A 16,345-nucleotide genomic window follows, 5' to 3' on the forward strand; every position below is an offset into this window, starting at 1 on the left:
AATAAATAAATACTTGTGAACATAGATATAATTCTTAATGTCTCTATTTTATGCATTTGGCCCCAGAGTTTAAGCCAACATTGAGAATTTGTTTTATTACCCCATTAATAATATTTATTGTTCAATCATTATTCTGTTTATTGATATATGAAAAGAGTAGCTGATAATGTGTGTTCGGGTAAATCACAGGTTACATTTCCATTTGTCAAATGAGAGGTTTTACAGTAAGTTTTGGTAAAGTGAAGACTGATTAAACGTGCTGTTTGCTGTCTGTAACTCACCAGAGAGGTGTGTTATTTACAGTAGGCTACGTACAGTCAAAACATGTAAGAATAAGGAAATATTGAGAGAAGCTTTATGCACCATATCATCATGTATCATAAAATTAACAAGATCCTAAAGATCCATGAAAACAAAAGTTGAATGTTTATGTTTTTCTTGACGATGAATCAAATTTGTTTTCAACTAATTTAGTTAAAAAGGTCAGTTACGGTGGACAGTTCATTTCTCGTCTGCCCACCATAGTGCATCATCTAGTGGACATTTTTAACGTTACAAGGCAGACCAACAACTGTTAACCTGTCCCTGTCCCACACAGGCTCAGAACGGGAAAGTTATGGGCCTAAAGGCTGAATTATGCTTCTGTGTCAAAACGACGCCGTGTCTACGGCGTGTGGTTTTTGTACACGCAGAGGACACGCCGTCACATGCGCCGTCAGTGACGTGCACCTCCCGAAAATTGTAACTACGCGTCGAGGAGACGCAGACCACACGCAGACAGAGAGGGCTGTGATTGGTTCGTTTGAAAGCAAAGCATTTCCGGTTTCCGGTTTGAATCAGTAGTGAACTTCCAGGGCTTTTTTCTTCGTTTATATGTGATTTTTTTTGTTTTTGTTTTTTGCACAATAGTTGTCCTTATTTCTTTGATTTACTGTGACCGGAAAAAGTCGGATAAACCATTCAGAAAAAGATCGCTAACTAGTGGCCGCGGGGGGTACTGCACCGCGACCAAATGGAGAGACGGAGAACTCTGAACGATTCGTGACGGCGTCACGGGTGCGCCGTGTGCTCTGCGTGTGTGTGACGCAGAACCATACCCGCACCTTAACCCTTTTTTTTCTGTATGTTTGTGTTTTAACACATGATAATTATCTTGTGATTGTAGTGGGTATTATCATCTTACAAATACAACCTCAAGTGAATAATATCGTATACCATTTCATCTTGGCATTCCTTAAATAGTCCAGAAACCTGTATGTAAGGTTACATCTGGTGTTTCTAAATTGGCCATAAGAGTGAGTGTGTGGTTGTTTCCAGAGGTGGGTAGTAACGAGTTACATTTACTCTGTTACATTTACTTGAGTAAGTTTTGGGAAATGTTGTACTTTTAGGAGTTTGAATCACTATACTTTGTACTTTTACTTGAGTAGATTTGTGAAGAAGAAACTGTTCCTCTTACTCCGCTACATTAGGCCACGTTGAGCTGTTACTTTTCTTTTATCCCTTTTATCCACGTACGCGTCAATCTCATGACATCACTGGGTGATTCTTTGGGAAAAATGTTAGTTTTTGCATGTTTTGTCACATTTACACAGACTCAAACACACACAGAGTTTCTATGAGTTCATGTTTGTTCTAGTTCTGCCTGGTTAAAAAAGAAAAGTACAAAGGCTGGAAATTTTGTGCTACTTGTGCTTAATTTATTTTTTTATTCTGTTATTATTTTATTATTTATTAAAGTACTTGAATTTACTTTAAGATTTAAGCTATTTTTTATTTTTTATTACGGTAATTTAAATTTATTTTATTAATTTATTGATTTAATTAGCCTGAAGTAACAGTACTTTTACTTGAGTACAATTTTTGGCTACTCTACCCACCTCTGGCTGTTTGTCTGTATGTGGCCCTGCAATAGCTGTTGACACGTCTAGGATGCACTCCTGCCTTTCATCCAAAAACTGCAGGAATGCACCAGAATGAGCAGGTATAGATGACGGATGGATGAGTTAACAAAAAAGAAGTAAAGAGGCGTAATGATATGTGCTCCCGTGATTCTGCAGGTTGTAGCTGCACCTTCAGCAGCTTGAAGTAGTTGTTCACTGTATTATGTTCAGCTGCTCATTGTTGTGGAGGAATGTGGCCCATTCCTCTTGACAAGACTGCTTCAATTCACTGAGGTTTTTGAATATCTGCTGACGTACTGTGTCACAGTATGGCCGGGCAGCTGCAGCACAGCGGCCAGGGAGAGACTGCAGAGGATGGTCAAGACGGCACAGAAGGTCATTGGTTTCCCTCTTCCCTCCCGGACGGACATCTACACCTCCCGCTGCCTCTGCAGAACCAAGAACGTCACCAAGGACAGCTCCCACCCTCCCACCAAAGCTGCCGACAATTAAACTCAAGTAAAACTGAGACTATTATTTTTCTCCTTACACTTCCATCCCCACGATGAAACAAAAGCTTCTGGGGTGGCAGCGCCAAGACTTTGGACTTTCTACCACCTTCTCTTTGTCGTATAGTCTGAGAGGAGAGGACACTTGTTTCCTTATTGTTTTAATCTATTGCTATCATTTATTATTATCATATTTTTATTGTAAAGTACGTTGTGACTGGTGTCAATGAAAGGTGGTCTACATGTTACTGACTTGCTGACCGTAATATTCCTTTACTGTCCTCTATAAAGTCTAGGTTTCAACCTCTTAATGCCACCTAATATTCTCTTTTGTTCTTTTGGTGCAACCTCCAGGTGATGCAGGTGCATTAAATGGCTTAAAATGTTTAATAAATCACAAACTGTTCAATATGCTATTTTAATATTTGTTTAATCCAGGTTTGAGCAGTCTCAATGTTTTAGTTTTTGACCGGGACCGGGTCCAAGGTGGTCTCACTGTCAGGAATGCAGTGAAAATGTCCCTATTTTGTATTTTCCCTCACTGAATAAAGTTTGTATTAATCATAAACTGTATTTTACATTGCCCAACACTATTTTCCATCTACATCAATGACATAACCAGGTTTGCCGGCAACTCAAAAATCCATCTATATGCCGATGACACCATCCTTTACGCTGAGGGCCCGTCCCTCCAGTCCGCTGCAGCCACACTACAACACAGCCTCACTTCCATTGAACAGCACTTCCACAGTCTCCAGCTCCTCCTCAACACCAAAAAAACTAAATGCATTGTCTTTGTCCGGAAACACACTCCCACCACTGTTCCTAAATTGTTCTGCGCCGACGGCTCTGAGCTAGAGTTCGTATCCAGCTACAAATACCTTGACCTCTGGTTGGACTCGTCCCTCTCTTTCTCCACCCACATCAAACACCTACAGTCCAAAGTCAAAGCTCGTCTGAGCTTTCTCTACCGGAACAAGGCCTCCTTCACCCGTGCAGCCAAACACACACTCGTCAAAATGACCATTCTGCCCATTTTTGACTACGGTGACACCATTTACAGAATCGCACCTCACTCTACTCTCAGTAAACTGGACCCACTCCATCATTCCGCCATCCGTTTTGCAACTGGGGCTCCTTTCACCACTCACCACTGCGACCTCTATAACCTGGTAGACTGGACCTCCCTTCACACCAGACGGCTCCATCACTGGTTTCTGCTCATCTACAAATCTATCCTCGGCATTACTCCTCCCTACCTCTCCTCTCTTCTGCACCTCTCACAACCTGCCCGCACTCTAAGGTCCAGCGCCTTCATCAATCTCTCCATCCCCAAAGTCCGCACCACCTTTGGGCGCAATGCCTTCCGGTTCACTGCAGCCTCTGATTGGAACACCCTGCAAAAAACCCTTAAACTTTCTGTTCTCACTTCCATCTCCACCTTCAAAACACATCTTTTATTAAGTACAACCGACTCCTGCACTTGCCTCTAGTCCTCCTTCAGGCATACTGACTGTTTTACTTGATTATTTGTTTTATCTTTTGTATTGTGTTTTAATGTCTTTTTGTGTATTTATATAACTTTGTTTTTTCATCTTAGCTCCCTCCCCTTACCCCCCTAGGCTGCACTTGTAAATAAGAAATTTGTTCTTAATTTGCTTGCCTGGTGAAATAAAGGTTAAATAAATAAAAAAAATAAAAGTTTTCACTCTGTAAGGGTTAATCAATCCAGGTTTGAGCGGTGGAAGTATCGTGTTTTCTGAACTGGTTCTGGTTGAAGTCTCATCGCCCTAAAGTGCACCGGAAAGGCCTCAACAGCAGGGTTAGATCTGCTGCCCTCTAGTGGCGTTCTGTTGCTATTACAGCTCGCTCGCGGCTCGACTTTTCAGAAGTAAACTTACCGTTCAACTGCTCCGAGACGAAACTGATTGTACCTGGACAGTTACAAAAAAACACTATAATAATAAAAACAATATATATACCCCCTCACAAAAATAAGAAAAATAGATAAACATAAAGATATTTAAAAATTTTCAAGTAACAAAATAACATATTTGAACCATTTTTCCGATTTTTTCAATTATTTTATTGTCTGAAAAATGGTTCAAATGTTATTTTATTGTCTGAAAAATGGTTCAAATATGTTATTTTGTTATTTGAAAAATGTTAAATTTGTTTTGTGCATCTATTTTTCTGAATTTTTCTTATTTTTGTGAGGGGGGATATGAAAGAAACGACTAGAAACGACAGAGAGCAGCTTATCTTAAACATAGCTTCGTCGTAGATATGCTGCTACCTACGCTGCAGGAGGACACCAACATGATTCACTCAGACTGGTAATACAACTGGATTACTTACAACAGGAAAGTCTGAATATATTTAAATGTTGACACTTCAGAGGAGAAAGCCAATTAGACCAGATGAAGATCACCTGCAACATATGCATGATGAGACTTTTTAAACCTCACCTGGTGATTGCACTTTCACTTCATCTCAACAATGGAAGGCATTTGGCTTCTGGTGGTTTGTGTGGCGGCTGAAGTTGTTGCCAAAGGTTTGTGGAGAAGGTTACTTTAGAATTTCCAAAGAAATTTTGTTTTTACTGTTGAATAGAAAGTATCTTTATGGAAACTTAAATTTCCACAGGATTAAGCTTGCCAAAAGATGCCCCAAATCGAAGATCTGATCTGCTCCACAGAAGACAGACTGGTATGAAAATTGTTTATGATGTTGTGCTGTCATACCTATTCTAAAGCTAAACTCATCTTTGTGTTAGACTTGTCTTCAAATGATAATGATCCAAGAACTCTGGGACTTGTCCAGTCAATGGATTCCATGTTGCTCAAACGTCTTAAAGAAGGTGAGCAGTTTCAGTGAGAAACAACTCTCGTTGGCATCACAACAGCATATATTTTGTCGGGTGTACTCAACCAAGGAAATATGACTGTACAACTAAACTTGACCATGTCTTTCAGTTCAACTGGAAACTAATGAAGTGGAAGAAATGGCTACCCTTATGTCGGATGTGGCCGACGCCGCCACGAACCAGACTGGCATAGTCTCTGACGCCGCCACGAACCAGACTGGCATAGTCTCTGACGCCGCCACGAACCAGACTGGCATAGTCTCTGACGTCGCCACGAACCAGACTGCCGTGGTCTCTGACGTCGCCACGAACCAGACTGCCGTGGTCTCTGACGTCGCCACGAACCAGACTGCCGTGGTCTCTGACGTCGCCACGAACCAGACTGCCGTGGTCTCTGACGTCGCCACGAACCAGACTGCCGTGGTCTCTGACGTCGCCACGAACCAGACTGCCGTGGTCTCTGACGTCGCCACGAACCAGACTGCCGTGGTCTCTGACGTCGCCACGAACCAGACTGCCGTGGTCTCTGACGTCGCCACGAACCAGACTGCCGTGGTCTCTGACGTCGCCACGAACCAGACTGCCGTGGTCTCTGACGTCGCCACGAACCAGACTGCCGTGGTCTCTGACGTCGCCACGAACCAGACTGCCGTGGTCTCTGACGTCGCCACGAACCAGACTGCCGTGGTCTCTGACGTCGCCACGAACCAGACTGCCGTGGTCTCTGACGTCGCCACGAACCAGACTGCCGTGGTCTCTGACGTCGCCACGAACCAGACTGCCGTGGTCTCTGACGTCGCCACGAACCAGACTGCCGTGGTCTCTGACGTCGCCACGAACCAGACTGCCGTGGTCTCTGACGTCGCCACGAACCAGACTGCCGTGGTCTCTGACGTCGCCACGAACCAGACTGCCGTGGTCTCTGACGTCGCCACGAACCAGACTGCCGTGGTCTCTGACGTCGCCACGAACCAGACTGCCGTGGTCTCTGACGTCGCCACGAACCAGACTGCCGTGGTCTCTGACGTCGCCACGAACCAGACTGCCGTGGTCTCTGACGTCGCCACGAACCAGACTGCCGTGGTCTCCGACGTCGCCACGAACCAGACTGCCGTGGTCTCCGACGTGGCCACGAACCAGACTGCGGTGGTGTCCGACGTGGCCACGAACCACACAGCGGTGGTGTCCGACGTGGCCACGAACCACACAGCGGTGGTGTCCGACGTGGCCACGAACCACACAGCGGTGGTGTCCGACGTGGCCACGAACCACACAGCGGTGGTGTCCGACGTGGCCACGAACCACACAGCGGTGGTGTCCGACGTGGCCACGAACCACACAGCGGTGGTGTCCGACGTGGCCACGAACCACACAGCGGTGGTGTCCGACGTGGCCACGAACCACACAGCGGTGGTGTCCGACGTGGCCACGAACCATACTGCGGTGGTGTCCGACGTGGCCACGAACCACACTGGCGTGGTCTCTGACGCCGCCACGAACCAGACTGCGGTGTTCTCCGACGTGGCCAAGAACCATCAATAAAGATTGTTTTGCTCATACATGAATTATTTGCTGTCTTCCTTTGTTTGAGTCTTGACTGTCATCTGGAAGCTTGGACAGAAGTATCCTTGAAGGTTGAGTGGGTGTTTGTGGAACTTGAGGCCAGTTAAATGAAGCTCGTGGTGTCTGGAGCAGGTTATGACTGTTCTGCCTATAATTTGATCCTTGGCTTATTGCTCAATTTCTATAGTCCAGCTGCCTGCAAAGTTGGTGTCTAATGTGTTTGGGGGGGTTCACTGTTGCAACTGGGGAAGACAAGTTGGTCAACAGGAATAATCATTACAACATACAATAGCTATCCATCCAGAAGCTGCTGGCATAGAAACTTGAATCACGTAACCTCTCGCCTGAAATGATGGCAATTAAAGGAGCCTTGGTCAGGCCCTCGCACTTATTGGGGTGGCACCACAATTTTGGTCAATATCACGAAGGTACCTTTGGCGTTCCCATCCAAATCACATTTATCACTGACATAGAATTTGGAGGTTCTGGTAAACTTGTGACAAGTCTCTTGATATGGAATTCCACTGATTCTTTCGGTGTATCTAATTTTGGCATGTCCCTGGAAAACAAGGAAGGGCTTTGTTTTCTGTTGTGGCAGAACATGTTCTCAAGAGCCAGCAACGTGGACGTATTCCTTGTTGAACAGCAGGATGGTTGAGCTCCGCAGGTGATAAGAGCGTCTCTCTCCTCAGTGTGGATGAGGTGAATACATGGGCATAGCAGCGGGGCTTCCCTCAGCTTCATGTCGGGGCATCCAAGGGTCCCTCGTTCGGCACATCTGAGGCTCGGAACATTTGCGAGTCACTCGTTGCAGCGCTGCAGACTGGCATTTCAAGGCAACCAGATGCTTCTTCAGGCACGATATTGGAGAAGGCTGGCCCATAGCTAGTAGCTCTTCATGCTAAAATAGGATCTGTGGCTTTCTTCATAGCTCACAGAAAACTCCATAGTGCCGTGGAGACGTCCGAGGTAGAAGAAACCCTGGGAGCAAAAGAGGAAGAAAAAAGAGTTTGGGAGAGAGAGCGAGCAAGGGGGGAGCCTGCTCTTTATAGCTGGGCTCAGGCTGCCATAAATCGGGAAGCGGCCCCTCCTGCGTTTTGGGGTCTATGCTCAATGAGTGCTATTCCTTATCACTGAAGGGCCGTAAATGCAAGCCTGCTGGGGCTTTTAGTCATTATGGAGGTTCTTTTTTTTCGAACCATGCGGTTGGCTGTAAGAAATCAAGGCTGGCCTCAGAATTGAAATCAAGTCTTTCCATGTTCAACACAGGACTGTGGCCCAACAAACTTAAGCATGGATTGGACCAGGTTTGACATCTGTCATAATCTCAGATCAGCCACATCGAAACGTCGAGTGAGTCACTTCCTGTTGCCACGAGGAGGCACTATGAGTATGACTAAATATCATCACGTGGACCTGTTCAGAGCTGCACTCTGATCATACACAGGACATCTGAGGCCGCTGTGGAAAATGCAGGGCAGAATAAGAACAGTTCAAATTTTAAATGGGAAAAAGTCAAGTCAACGTCACGGGTGAGACTCTGAACGAAAAAATAAAAAAGCTCTCGGGGATCTCTGGAAAATCTCTGGGAGAATTTCGTTCAGAATTGAGGTCTGCAAATCACAAAAATCGGCCCCAATTCAAAGTGGTGGTTTTCCTGTAAATTTAAGAATATGGGTCCTTGAGACTTTCCCATGCTGTTGGTAGTTTCCTTTACATGAAACTATCAATTTTCATGCATGTAGGCAAAACTCCTATGAGGGGCTCGAGTTTTAAAATTTTCAAGGTAGCTCTATTGAGCCATTTCTTCATGCCCTTTTGAGGCACCGATATTATATAAACATTTTCACCAGACATGATGGGTGTACAAAATTTGTTTTGGAGTATGGCAAAGTTCAGAAAAAAAGCCATTAAAATTGGGGGATAATAATAATAATAATAATAATGGGCCCTCGCACCCTTGTGCACGTTCAGGCTGCAGTGGAAGCTTGCATGTAGATTCTTCAGGCCTGGACATTTAGCGGATGAAACCACCCTCGACTCTCTATGTCAAACCATTCATAAGTTATGGCAGAAAGTAGGAACTATCAAATATCGACCAATCAGAAGAAGGGGCGGGGCTAATTTGCACCAATTATGTTCAAGTACTCAAAACCGAGTCCGACGACACCACCCAGGAGTCTTTATGTCAAACCATTAAAAGGTTATGGCAGAAAGTAGGGCCTGGCTTGTGTGCAAAACTTGGTGACTTTTGGGGAACGTTTAGGGGGGCAAAAAGGCCCTCATTTCATCAGAAAAAGGAAAAAAAAGAGAGAAAGAAAGAGGAAAAAAATTCCTGCAGTTACAATAGGGCCTTCGCACTGTAAATGCTCGGGCCCTAATAATTAACAGCGCAATTTCAGAAGGGTCATTGCACCCTCGTGCTCGGGCCCTAATTATTTGATTTGATTTTCCCCACTCAGCGACACACCCGTTGAGAAGCCGACCCTGGTGAATAGCGGCTCCATAGTCAGGCATGTGAGGCCAACTCCAGCGACGATAGTTAGTTGCATCCCGGGGGCCAGAGCGGGCGACATTGAAGCAAATTTGAAGCTGCTGGCAAAGAGTAATCGTAAATTTGGTAAAGTTATCATCAATGTCGGAGCTAATGACTCCCGTTTTCGCCAGTCGGAAGTCACTAAAATGAATATTGTCTCGGTGTGTAACTACGCCAAAAGTATGTCGGACTCCGTAGGTTTCTCTGGTCCCCTCCCCAATCTGACCAGCGATGACATGTTTAGCCGCATGCTCTTGCTCCGTTGCTGGCTGTCGCGGTCGTGTTCAGAAAACAACGTGGCCTTTATTGACAATTGGGAGACGTTTTGGGGAAAGCCCAGTCTGATTAGAAGAGACGGAATTCATCCCTCCCGGGATGGTGCAGCTTTTGTCTCTAGTAATTTGGCAAGTTTTATTAGACACTCCCCCTAACAATGCAGGGTCCAGGCCAGGATGCAGAGCTGCAGTTTAACACACTTCTGTGCTGCTTCTCGAGGACCAATGCCTGCCAATAAAACTGTAGGATTGCATTATGTAATTGGCGACTCTAAAACTGTAGGATTACATGATGTAATTGGCGACTCTAACCAGGTGCCTAGCATAGAAGTGGTCGCCCTCCAAAAGTTCACCAGGTACCGCGTTTTGGAGGCGTTAACCAAAATAACCTTGTAAAAATTAAAACCAAGAGTATGTTAGTTTGAATGAATCGACTCCGCCCGGCTACTTTAATCATCACATTCCTAGAAGCACGGGCCGAGGCGGAGGAGTCGCAGCAATTTATAACTCCAGTCTCCAAACAAAAATTGAACCTAAGTGCAATTATAATACATTTGAAAGCCTCACGCTTAGTCTGAAATTTCCGAGCTGGAAATCAGAGAAGCCAATTGTGTTAGTGGTAGTGTACCGGCCACCTGCTGGTGCTTATCTAGAGTTTCTGTCTGAATTTTCAGATTTCCTATCTGGATCATTGATCAGTACAGATAAATTCATCATAGTGGGTGACTTTAATATTCATATGGATGTTGAAAGCGATAATCTTAAATTAGCTTTCAATTCTCTTCTAGAATCAATGGGTATCTCACAAAAAGTGGACGGGCCGACGCATTGTTTTGATCATACTCTCGATCTCGTTCTCACCTACGGTGTTGAAACTGATGGTCTGTTGGTGTCACCTGTAAACTCCCTTTTATCCGACCATTATTTAATAATGTTTGAATTTAATATTGTCGATGTTGAAGTGCAAAATAGGAGGTATTGCTTTAGCAGATGTTTGTCTGATGAAGCTATTGCTAAATTTAAGGAGGCCATTGCTCATCTTACGATAGTGGGTTCTGCCTCTGCAGATGTTGATTTCCTTGTTAGTAACACTGCTGATTTGTTGCATTCAGCTTTAGATGAAGTTGCTCCCTTGAAAAGGAGGGTTTCTAGCCACAGGAGCTTAACTCCCTGGTACAATTTAGATATCCACATGTTGAAACAAAACGTGCGTAAAATTGAAAGGAAGTGGTACTCTTGTAAGTCTGTAGACTCCTATCGTGAATGGAAAGATATTCTAATAGTATATAAAAAAGCCATTTGCAAAGCCAGAACAGCTTATTATTCATTGTTGATAGAGGATAACAAAAGTAACCCACGTTTTCTGTTCAGCACTGTAGCCAGGCTGACAAAGAGTCACAACTCTGTGGAGCCGTGCATTCCTGCAGCTCTCAGTAGAGAAGACTTTATGAGCTTCTTTAACAGTAAAATGACAAGAATTAGAGAAGAAATCAACCAGCCGGTTGTGGGCGTTTCTTCAGCTTTGGCGACTTCCCTAGGCTCTGACTTGACTCTAGACTGTTTTGATCCTATAGACCTCCCTGAGCTGACCTCACTCGTCAATAGAGCTAAGTCAACCACATGTATGTTAGACCCCATCCCGACTCGACTATTCAGAAATGGTTTTTCTCTTATTGGTGCGACAATACTGGACCAAATCAACCTATCCCTAAACTTAGGATATGTACCACAGGTTTTCAAAGTGGCAGTAATTAAACCTTTACTTAAAAAACCTTCTCTTGACCCAGACACCTTAGCTAATTATAGACCAATTTCCAACCTTCCATTTGTATCTAAAATTCTGGAAAAGGCAGTTTCAAGCTAGTTATGTGACTATTTGTATAGAAATGATCTGTTTGAAGTCTTTCAGTCAGGGTTCAGAATGCATCATAGCACAGAGACAGCACTGGTTCGAGTCACAAATGACCTTCTTATGGCCTCAGATAGGGGATCAGTGTCCATATTGGTTCTACTGGACCTCAGTGCTGCTTTTGACACTATAGATCATGGCATTTTACTGCACAGGTTAGAGCATGTTGTTGGGATTAAAGGGACAGCTCTACGTTGGTTTAAATCATATCTATCTGACAGGTTCCAGTTTGTTCATGTACATGAGGTTTCTTCAGAACAGTCAAGGGTCTGTTATGGTGTTCTGCAGGGTTCAGTGCTAGGGCCAATCTTGTTCAGTTTATACATGCAGCCATTGGGAAGCATAATCCAGAATCATGGCATACACTTTCATTGTTATGCTGATGATACGCAGCTCTATGTGTCTATGAAGCCGGATGAAACAGAACCGTTAGTTAAACTTCAGGCATGTCTTAGGGACATCAAGGACTGGATGTCCGGAAATATCTTGCTTCTAAATTCAGATAAAACAGAGGTTATCATTCTTGGTCCAGAGCATCTTAGGAAGGGATTAGATGGTGTTGCGATGGCTTCCAGTGCAACTTTGAAAAACCTTGGTGTTGTTTTTGATCAGGATTTGTCGTTTAAACCATATGTTAATCAGGTTTGTAAAATAGCGTTTTTCCATCTCCGTAATATTGCAAAAATTAGGAAAATCCTCTCTCAGAGTGATGCAGAAAAACTAGTTCATGCGTTTGTATCTTCTAGACTAGATTACTGTAATGTGTTATTAGCAGGATGTCCAAGTAATTTGCTGAATAGGCTCCAGCTGATCCAAAATGCAGCAGCACAAGTACTGACAGGAATCAGCAGGAGAGACCACGTCTCTCCAGTGTTAGCGTTGCTCCATTGGCTACCTGTAAAATTCAGAATCCAATTAAAAATTGTATTACTTGCATATAAAGCCCAAAACGGCTTAGCTCCGCATTATATGCAAGACCTGATAGTGCCTTATGTTCCTGGCAGAGCTCTCCGTTCTCGGAGTGCAGGTTTACTCATAGTTCCTAGAGTATCCAAATGTAGATTTGGAGGGCGGGCGTTCTGCTATCAGGCACCACTACTATGGAACCAACTTCCAATCTGGGTTAAGGAGGCTGACTCCACCTCCACCTTTAAAACTAAACTTAAAACCTTTCTGTTCAGTAAAGCCTATAGTTAGTGTTTAGTAAACCTCTAGCTGGTGTTGGTAAATCTCTAGGTAGTGTAAACTCTAGTCTGTTAGAGTCAGTAGTCATAGTTACAGCTATAGAACAAGACTCTAATAGTTAGTCTCAAATATAGCTTTGCGGTAGATATGCTGCTATAGGCCTATGCTGCAGGGGGGCACCGACATGATCCACTGGGCGGTGGCTCTCACCCTTCTTCTCCTCTCCTCTTCCCTTCCTCTCTTCTCCATTTCCATTTTTATTTATCATAAGTATCTCATAGCTATCATTTTTGTCCATCGCTCCTGTAGTTTCTTGTGCTGGCCCCCCTTTTTTTTCTTTTATGCATATTTGCAGGCCGGAGCTTTGGGAGCGTGCTGGCTTGCGGGCCCAACCACCCAACCATTGTATCTACTGTGTTTTGCGGTCCATTAGGCGTGCAATATATAGGGCGCAATATCAGTGAATGGGTCGATTTTCATACATAAGGCGTCTCGCCTCTACTCTACGTACTCTAGTGTGTTAGAGCCAGTAGTTATAGCTGCAGCTACAGGACAAGATGAGAGCAGCTTATCTTAAACATAGCTTCGTCGTAGATATGCTGCTATATACCTACGCTGCAGGGTGACACCAACATGATTCACTCAGACTGGTAATACAACTGGATTACTTACAACAGGAAAGTCTGAATATATTTAAATGTTGACACTTCAGAGGAGAAAGCCAATTAGACCAGATGAAGATCACCTGCAACATATGCATGATGAGACTTTTTAAACCTCACCTGGTGATTGCACTTTCACTTCAACTCAACAATGGAAGGCATTTGGCTTCTGGTGGTTTGTGTGGCGGCTGAAGTTGTTGCCAAAGGTTTTTGGAGAAGGTTACTTTAGAATTTCCAAAGAAATGTTGTTTTTACTGTTGAATAGAAAGTATCTTTATGGAAACTTAAATTTCCACAGGATTAAGCTTGCCAAAAGATGCCCCAAATCGAAGATCTGATCTGCTCCACAGAAGAGAGACTGGTATGAAAAATGTTTATGATGTTGTGCTGTCATACCTATTCTAAAGCTAAACTCATCTTTGTGTTAGACTTGTCTTCAAATGATAATGTTCCAAGAACTCTGGGACTTGTCCAGTCAATGGATTCCATGTTGCTCAAACGTCTTAAAGAAGGTGAGCAGTTTTGTGAGAAACAACTCTCGTTGGCATCACAACAGCATATATTTTGTCAGGTGTACTCAACCAAGGTAAAATGACTGTACAACTAAACTTGACCATGTCTTTCAGTTCAACTGGAAACCAATGAAGTGGAAGAAATGGCTACCCTTATGTCAGATGTGGCCGACGTCTTGATGAACCAGACTGGCGTGGTCTCTGACGCCGCCACGAACCAGACTGGCGTGGTCTCTGACGCCGCCACGAACCAGACTGGCGTGGTCTCTGACGCCGCCACGAACCAGACTGGCGTGGTCTCTGACGCCGCCACGAACCAGACTGGCGTGGTCTCTGACGCCGCCACGAACCACACTTCGGTGGTCTCTGACGCCGCCACGAACCACACTTCGGTGGTCTCTGACGCCGCCACGAACCAGACTGGCGTGGTCTCTGACGCCGCCACGAACCAGACTGGCGTGGTCTCTGACGCCGCCACGAACCAGACTGGCGTGGTCTCTGACGCCGCCACGAACCAGACTGGCGTGGTCTCTGACGCCGCCACGAACCAGACTGGCGTGGTCTCTGACGCCGCCACGAACCAGACTGGCGTGGTCTCTGACGCCGCCACGAACCAGACTGGCGTGGTCTCTGACGCCGCCACAAACCAGACTGGCGTGGTCTCTGACGCCGCCACGAACCAGACTGGCGTGGTCTCTGACGCCGCCACGAACCAGACTGGCGTGGTCTCTGACGTCGCCACGAACCACACTTCGGTGGTCTCTGACGTCGCCACGAACCACACTTCGGTGGTCTCTGACGTCGCCACGAACCACACTTCGGTGGTCTCTGACGTCGCCACGAACCACACTGGCGTAGTCTCTGACGTCGCCACGAACCACACTTCGGTGGTGTCCGATGTGGCCACGAACCAGACTGCGGTGGCGTCCGACGCGGCCACGAACCAGACTGGCGTGGTCTCCGACGCCGCCACGAACCAGACTGGCGTGGTCTCCGACGCCGCCACGAACCAGACTGGCGTGGTCTCCGACGCCGCCACGAACCAGACTGGCGTGGTCTCCGACGTGGCCACGAACCATCAATAAAGATTGTTTTTTTTTTTTTTTTGCTCATACATGAATTATTTGCCGTCTTCCTTTGTTTGAGTCTTGACTGTCATCTGGAAGCTTGGACAGAAGTATCCTTGAAGGTTGAGTGGGTGTTTGTTGAAATTGAGGCCTGTTAAATGAAGCTTGTGGTGTCTGGAGCAGGTTATGACTTCTCAGTTTCACATTCTCTGCTACATCCTGTCCTGTCTATAATTTGAGTCTTTTGCTGATTGCTCAATTTCTATAGTCCAGCTGTCTGCAAAGTTGGTGTCTAATGTGTTTGGGGGGGAGTTCACTATTGCAACTGGGGAAGACAAGTTGGTCAACAGGAATAATCATTACAATATACACTAGCTATCCATCCAGAAGCTGCTTGCATAGAAACTTGACTCACGTAACCTCTTGCCTGAAATGATGGCAATTAAAGGAGCCTTGGTCAGGCCCTCGCACCTATTGGGGTGGCACCACAATCTTAGTCAATATCACAAAGGTACCTTGGCGTTCCCATCCAAATCACATTTATCACTGACATAGAATTTGGAGGTTCTGGTAAACTTGTGGCAAGTCTCTTGATATGGAATTCCACTGATTCTTTCGGTGTATCTAATTTTGGCATGTCCCTGGAAAACAAGGAAGGGCTTTGTTTTCTGTTGTGGAAGAACATGTTCTCAAGAGCCAGCAATGTGGACGTATTCCTCGTTGAACAGCAGGGTGCTTCAGCTCCGCAGGTGAGACCCTGGGAGCAAAAGAGGAAGAAAAAAGAGTTTGGGAGAAAGGGGGGAGCCTGCTCTTTATAGCTGGGCTCAGGCTGCCATAAATCGGGAAGCGGCCCTGAACCCTGCGGAACACCATAACAGACCCTTGACTGTTCTGAAGAAACTTCATGTACATGCACAAACTGGAACCTGTCAGATAGATATGATTTAAACCAACGTAGAGCTGTCCCTTTAATCCCAACAACATGCTCTAACCTGTTCAGTAAAATGCCATGATCTATAGTGTCAAAAGCAGCACTGAGGTCCAGTAGAACCAATATGGACACTAATCCCCTATCTGAGGCCATAAGGTCATTTGTGACTCGAACCAGTGCTGTCTCTGTGCTATGATGCATTCTGAACCCTGACTGAAAGACTTCAAACAGATCATTTCTATACAAATAGTCACATAGCTGGCTTGAAACTGCCTTTTCCAGAATTTTAGATACAAATGGAAGGTTGGAAATTGGTCTATAATTAGCTAAGATGTCTGGGTCAAGAGAAGGTTTTTTAAGTAAAGGTTTAATTACTGCCACTTTGAAAACCTGTGGTACATATCCTAAGTTTAGGGATAGGTTGATTTGGTCCAGTATTGTCGCACC

The sequence above is a fragment of the Cololabis saira genome, chromosome 19, assembly GCF_033807715.1.
Source record: "Cololabis saira isolate AMF1-May2022 chromosome 19, fColSai1.1, whole genome shotgun sequence".
NCBI lineage: Eukaryota > Metazoa > Chordata > Actinopteri > Beloniformes > Belonidae > Cololabis > Cololabis saira.